The sequence below is a fragment of the Pinus tabuliformis genome, chromosome 2_1 (assembly GCF_031772625.1).
Source record: "Pinus tabuliformis cultivar Carrire ecotype Pingquan chromosome 2_1, CPIR1, whole genome shotgun sequence".
Classification (NCBI taxonomy): Eukaryota; Viridiplantae; Streptophyta; class Pinopsida; order Pinales; family Pinaceae; genus Pinus; species Pinus tabuliformis.
Genome location: NC_142299.1, coordinates 714,416,681 through 714,424,417, shown reverse-complemented (window position 1 = coordinate 714,424,417; position 7,737 = coordinate 714,416,681).

Genomic DNA, 7,737 nt, shown 5'->3' with positions numbered 1-7,737 from the left:
CATTATTATTGTTATGTCGGCTCTGATTATGTTATGACCCCTTGGACTCCTATATATAGAAAGGAGGTCTTTTCATTTGTATCATCCAAGAATTGTTCATTTATGTAATGTAAAGGAGGTTGCCCCCTCGAAGAGGCTAAATTTTAAGGCGTTGATCTATCTTTTCTATCTTTTTCTTGAGCTGGTTTCATAACAAATTTGGTTGGATCAATGACTTGGAATTAACATATTTATCTTCATCTGTACGGATGAAAGATTTAGAAACATCGCTTTTCAGTTGCAACTCATCTCTTTGAAGTTGCGACTCCAGTTGAAGAAACTCGATCATTTCATGTGCATGTTGAAGATGCACTTGAATATCAACAAGAGTTGTTTTGCTGATGTTCACCATGTTGTTAGCTAATGATGAAATCAAATTGTTAAAAATTTGGGACAGTTGAATGTGTGTTGCCATGTTAGCTTTCTCACTTTGAATTCAGGCTCGCTTGTACTGTGCTTATTGCTGATGTTGTAAACACTTGCTAGAGTTTTATAACTTGGTTGCTTGAACTCTTGATTTCATGCTTGCTTGATGACGATCGCTTTGCTTGAATGCTTCATTGACACTTTGTGAATGCTTCAATCAACTTCACATTGGCTCGTTTGTTGTAGATGTCGTGTTGTGAACTTTCGCACTTGATTTTGACATTGTTTATTGCTTGGTTGTTTGAATGACATGCTCACTTGCTTTGTTGTTTGAATGACACGCTCGCTTGCTTTGTTGTTTATTACACTTGCGTTAAACACTGGCTTGATTTGATGCTCACTTGAAGAATAGAATACTAGAATTCACACCCGTTTGATGATGATTTCTTGCTAGATGGCTTTCTTAAACTTGCTTGATTGATTATTGACACTTTGTGCTTTCCTGAATGTATTCACTGAATATGCTGATTTTAAAAAAGGAAGGGTGTCAAACACTGTCGAAAATGCACCCAAGAGACAAATGAAAAGTTCAATCTTGATGACTTAGTTGAAGACTTACTTGACTTAATGTATTCACCTTAACAATTCAAATTAGGGTGTCGGTTACAACCGAGAATGCACCCGTAAAATTCAGTTATTTTTTTTTTATCTGCAAGTGATACAAAAAGTGTTGATGATGTTGATGTCATCTTGGCTTGAAATGCTTGATTTTGTAGTGTCCTTAACTTGATTGCTTTGATTACATGATGTGAAATGTGCTTGCTTGGAAGATCATCTTATCAAGTTGATGATGTGACGCTTTGTGCTTGTGTACTTAAGCTTGATTAAGCGTTCATATAGTTAAGCTTGCTTATGTGCATGTAATTGTTTAAGCATAATTCAAAGAGAGAATTTTGGTAATCTGAACACAAGTCATGCGCACGCATTTATTAGACATGGTGTACCTAAGATCCCCTTATTCAATTTCGGGCGGACCTAGGACACAAGCACCACAAAAATTATGATTTTATTAATTATTGGAGTACATCATTCTTCAATGTCAAAACCCTGTCATGGAAACTTCTCAATGAGAATGTCACACTTGCAAACTTTGGAAGCAAATTGTCTTCAAAAACTGCCTGCACTGACTCAATCTCTCTCAAAGTAAAACATTACTTTGGATTACAATAATGGCTTTCACTCAAAAAAATTCACTTGTCGCCCCAAATACTGAATATGCATCTTATGACTTCACAAAATCACTTATGACTCAATTACACAAAAAATTACAAATGCTCCTTATCTCTCCAAATCTTATCACTTTATATAAAAAAAAATCACTTTATGATGTAACTTTAAAAAATTAAATAAAGTGTATGAAGTCACTATACAAGTGAAATGATTTCAAAAATTAAAATTTTGTGCTCGTTCCTTTTTAAAAAAATAACACACACCTTTAATCCAGTCCTCCTCCACGCAGTTTTCTTTTGTGTTTGTATATATCCAACGAATTTCATTGATTGGATTGCTTCTCTTGAGCTGATGTTTGAAACAGAATTGCCCAAATTGTAACCTCCTATCAATGGTGAGCAGAAATTTTACATGGAAGGTGGAAGATTAATGGCAGTCAACATCATTCACAACTCTGCAATCGTCCATTTCTACAATAAGCCAAAATCGTTTACCCCACATCTCCACCATGCATAATAAAATTTATGTGGAACTAGTTTCTTCCTTCATTATTTGTAAAAAATGTGTAAGAGAAAATCACAGATACGATAACGAATTCAATAATTAATCCATTTGCAGTATCTCTGGCGTAGACTCGCAATAAAAATGTAACAACTTCAGAGTTGTTCCATGTTTTTTCATTTGCGGTAGAAGGATTTGAGTTAAACGTATTGACTATGGCATGGTTGGAACCATTCACATCACGACCATTGCTCACAATAGTTTATTTCTGCTAACCATTCACATTGTTGACCAACCACCATGAACCAATCTCGAGATTTTTGATGGGGAATGAGCTGTGTGGGAAAAACATTACTGTTAGAAGTAAAAATCGTAATCCCTTTTAGAGTTATCTTTTGACCTGGGTTGGATATCCATGGCATATTGATGTAGCTAATGTGTTGCAATGTTGACCCATTCAATAAATACTTGGAACCAATACATGAAACTTGCCTACATTTTCAACTCCGTGGATGCCATGAACGTTCCTCTGTTGATAATCAGTAACGTTGACAGAGTCTTATTGTGGCAAGGGCCATGTAGTCAAACCTTCAATACAGTAGCCTCCCACGCAGATCTAAAAATGCATATCAACCATGCAATCTCAACCAACGATCCAACATGTAGAAATTTAAACACAATTTATTTGTAGGCAGCAGAAGCACCAAGATAAGATATGTTATGAAACCAACTCACAAAAGGATAGAAAAGATAGATGAATGCCTTACAATTCAGCCTCTTCGAGGGGGAAACCTCCTTTACATTACACAAATGAACAATTCTTGGATGATACAAATGAAAAGACCTCCTTTCTATATATAGGAGTCTAAGGGGTCAAAATATAATCAGAGCCAACATAACAATAATAATGTAAGGGCACAATAATAACAATAGTGGGCTTCTATGGGGCACAATTATAACAATATGGTGACTACATGGGAACAACAATATAATAAGGGGATTGCACTAATAACAATAAGGGTTTACACTAGTAGTATAGGGACCTAACATGTCCCTCTCCTTCAAAAAGTGTTGTCCTCAACGCTTGAGTAGTTCTTGATGCTTTTGTATAAAATTCTCGTTCTTTCATGTGGAATCTTCAGCAGGTAAGTTCTTCCACTTGATGAGATGCTTTGAAATTGATCGATTTCGTAGATGTTGACTTCTTGGTTCTGTGAATGCTTCAGGTTCCAATATGATTTTTCCTTCCTTATCAAGTTTTGGCAATATTGTTGGAACTAGGATCTTTGACAACTTTTGAATGAGTTCCCACCCTACTTCACCATTCTTCCATTCATCCCTTGCTTTGTTTATCAAATTTGGTTGGATAATTATACCAACCTCTACCAATTCTGCAACCATATGTTCAATTTCACTCCTTTGGGCATATGGATATCTATAAGGCCTGACGTTTGGAGGAACACTTCGTGGAATAAAATGAATAGCATGATCATGATCATGAATACATGGGAGACCTTTGGGAGTCTCAAATACATTGGAATGATTGTCCAAGACTTTTTGGAGATCTGGAGAAATACATGATTTCGATGTGGGAACCATTAGCGAATATAATTGTGCAATTACGCCTTGTTGTTCTTTCTTTATAAGCTTTGTCATTCCATTAGAGCTTATTATCTTTCTTGGTTTCCCTGTGATACCCCTTAATTCAACTTCCTTTCCTTTCGAAGAAAATTTCGTAAAAAGTTCTTGAAAATTAAAAGATATTGTACCCAAGGATTGTAGCCATTAGACTCCTAGTACAACATCAGTACCACCCATTGGAACGGAAAGCATTGGGATATTCAATACATATTCTCCCATGGATAGCTTGATATTATGGCACTTTCTAGAGCAATTTATGGTTCCTCCACTTACAACCGTCACTTGAAACTCTGGTGTTGGATATAGGAAGCAATTCAATTCCTTGGCTATCTTACAATTAATAAAATTATGGTTACTACTCGAATCAATCAACACTATTACCTTTTTCTTCTTGATATGTCCTTCTATCTTTATAGTTTGAGAAGTGGTAATTCTGACGAATGCATTACAAGATATGGTTGGCTTCATTTCTTCTTTCTCTGGGGTTGGTTCCTGGTGAGTATCCTTTTCCTTTGATGTTTCTTGATACTTTTCTTCTTGATATTTCACTACTTGAACCTTCTTCTTCTTGATATGTCCTTATATCTTAAGAGTTTGAGGAGTGGTAATTTCTTCCAATTCTTTACAAGATATGGTCAGATTCATTTCTTGATGCTTGATGTGATCTTTCACTTCTTGAACATTTTTCTTCTTGATATGTCCTTCTATCTTGAGAGTTTGAGGAGTGGTAATTCTTGCCAATGCTTTACAAAATATGGTCGGATTCATATCTTCTTTCTCTGGGATTGGTTCCTGGTGTATATACTCTTCTTTTGACATTTCTTGATCTTTTTCATCCTCCTCTTCATACTTAATGTAAAATAATTTCTTCTCAGCACACTTATGACCTTTAGTGCATTTTCTATCACAATTGTAACAAAGTACTTTTTCTCTTTTTTCTTCCAATTGTTGTGGTGTAACCCTTGTAGGTTGTGCAAGGCTAGGAGAAAAAACACTTCCATCTTTATAGTTGTGAGGGGTAGAATTCCTTGTTGCCATAATTTTGCTTTCCACTTTGTAACAAAGCCATTTTTCTCTTTTTTCTTCCAATTGTTGTGGTGTTGCTCTAAAGAAGGTGTTTCTCTTTGTATTCTCATAATGTGCTATAAATTCCTCCGTGAAAATTGACCACGTAACAAGTTGTTTACGACAACAAAGCCCTTTATACCATAAAGTTGATTTTGTTCTAAATATGAAGATGCAATACATACCTTTTGTAATAGTGGTACACCATGTAGATCAAAATATTTCTCCATCTGTAGTATCCAATTTACCGAATCCTTGCCATCAAACTTCCTCATCTCGCTTTTTCTTGATTTTAGGAGCTCGATCTTGAAACGATTGTAAATCTGTACTTTCGGATCTTTAAGTTCTAAAATTGGAACCTGCAGTAGCCCTATGCATCCTCTTTCCAATGCCACCAGTCTGATCGAATTTAGATTCTCCAAGAAAGAGTTATCCACAATCTCCCAAGATGACCTGATTATATACCTTTTCAGAAGAGAAAACTTGTATGAAGTGCCACATGTCACTGTTTTGACCTTAGGATCTAAAAACTATAAACATGAAACTATGGTCCGTCCTCTTTCTGTAACTTCTAACGAAATTCCAATCTGATGCTCAAAACAAAAGTTATGACTATTTTCCCCAGATCACCTATTTGGAATGTAATTCGGGAGTCTGCAAAAAGGCCAACTTCCTTAGATCATATCTCCACAAATATAGCGCGAAAAGCTCTGAAATTCGGATCCGAGGTTCAAAACGATTTCAACCCAAATGGTTAGTGTTTGAAACGTCGCAGAAAAAAGTTATAGTGAAAATGCCACGATGACCTGTTTGGAGCAGCGAAACCCTGTAATCCAAAGCTTTGATACCAAATGTTATGAAACCAACTCACAAAAAGATAGAAAAGATAGATGAACACCTTACAATTCAACCTCTTCGAAGGGGCAACCTCCTTTACATTACACAAATGAACAATTATTGGATGATACAAATGACAAGACCTCCTTTTTATATATAAGAGTCTAAGGGGTCATAATATAATCAGAGCCAACATAACAATAATAATGTAAGGGTGCAATAATAACAATAGTGGGCTTCTATGGGGCACAATTATAACAATATGGGGACTTCATGGGCACAACAATATAATAAGGGGGTTGCACTAATAATAATAAGGGTTTACACTAGTAGTATAAGGACCTAACAAGATGTCTTGACAACAACAGAAACCCCTTGCACCTTCACGCAAGAATTCCATGGACGTTGCAGCAACATTTACCGTCGTGATTTTTAGTATGGGAGAAATACTGGACTTTCACGATTCTACTAATGGTATTTGTATGGCAAGCTGGATGTGCCAGAAACATCTCCTGAAATTGTCTCTGATGTGAACTCGGAGCATAGAACACTCCAGAGCAATGGTGACTGGATACAACTGTGCAACTTCTTCTGAAAGTAGGTGATTCCACAACTTGTAATGTGGAGCACAATGACTGGTACCACATTCGTTGTGGCCTTGAAATCATTAAGGCTGCAGGAGTTCCTCGAATTTCATTTCCTTTACCGTATGACGCTCTCAAAGGAAAAGTAGCAGAGACTTGCAGACTTCATGCACACCGATAAAAAATTTGCAGACCGCATTATGGAATCCATCTGAGATCAAAATCAAAAGGCATATTTGGCTCAATTTAGCTCCGCAGTTGGTGGTATTCCCGCAGGTCGCAGTCTTGGCTACCCAAAAGTGATTCTTACAGCAGACATCGCTCCTTCTCTATGTAACATCTATGAAATGCTCTTTAATCATCCTCCACTATGCATAGGAGTCAACGTCAATTTGGACCCATGATTCTTCTTACGTCCAAGTGCTTCACCATAGAGATCAACTCATTAATTAAACACAACCTAGTAATTTCTTTAGTCTCATGACCCTTAGCTCTGATACCAATTGAAGAGATTTAAGACACTAATAATAACACACTCACACTCATAAAATGAATATAAGACATATAGAAAAACCAGACATGGCTGAAAAAGCCTCAGCCTCACAACATTCCTCACATTCTCATTATTAATAAATCCAATGTACAAAGAATGATAATAGTACAAATAAATACATGAGGAAGTTGGTCTCAAGATAGTACGTCTATCTTGGACACTATGGTTGAGAAAATATCTCAACAACACACTAATCTAGGAGCCTAACTAGTTTGAGAGAATATCTCAACCAACTAAGCCTAAACTGACTCCTAACCATGAGGAACAAACTCCATCTAGAAAGGTAGGATTAAATCCTAACTTTCATGTTTTTAATTGATTTAATTATTTGGAATTAGAATTGTTTTTAATGTGACAGTGAGGCTAACACCTTTTACCAATTGTATGATGTTAGGAACTAATATATATGAGATTGTATGAATATGTTTTTGTTGATACCTTTTACCATGGATAATTGCTCATATGAACTTGATCTTTAAAAGATTAAAATTTCTTTTTTCTTCCAGGATAGATGGTATAATTCTCCTTTACATATTCTAGGAGTAACTAATGTTTTTCTTATTTTAGTTATCTTCTGACAAAGAACACTTTTTCTTGTGGATATTAAGTTTAACTATCAGTTATATATTTTCTAATTTCTCTAAGAGGAACAAAGCTTCCATGCAACACTTATTACACATATTTATTTTTATTAATTAATCACATCGCATATATATATATATATATATATATATATATATTATTTTCAATTGGGTTTCTTTAGTGTGGTTGGGAGATATGATTATTATCCTCCCCAACCACATTCACTTCTTGGAAGTGACATGCTGATCTCATTTCGAGTACTAGAAATGTAAAACAAAAAATTTAAGGGAGTCTAGTGTGGGCATCCATTACTCAAGGTTCTTAAATGGTCTAGTGAAG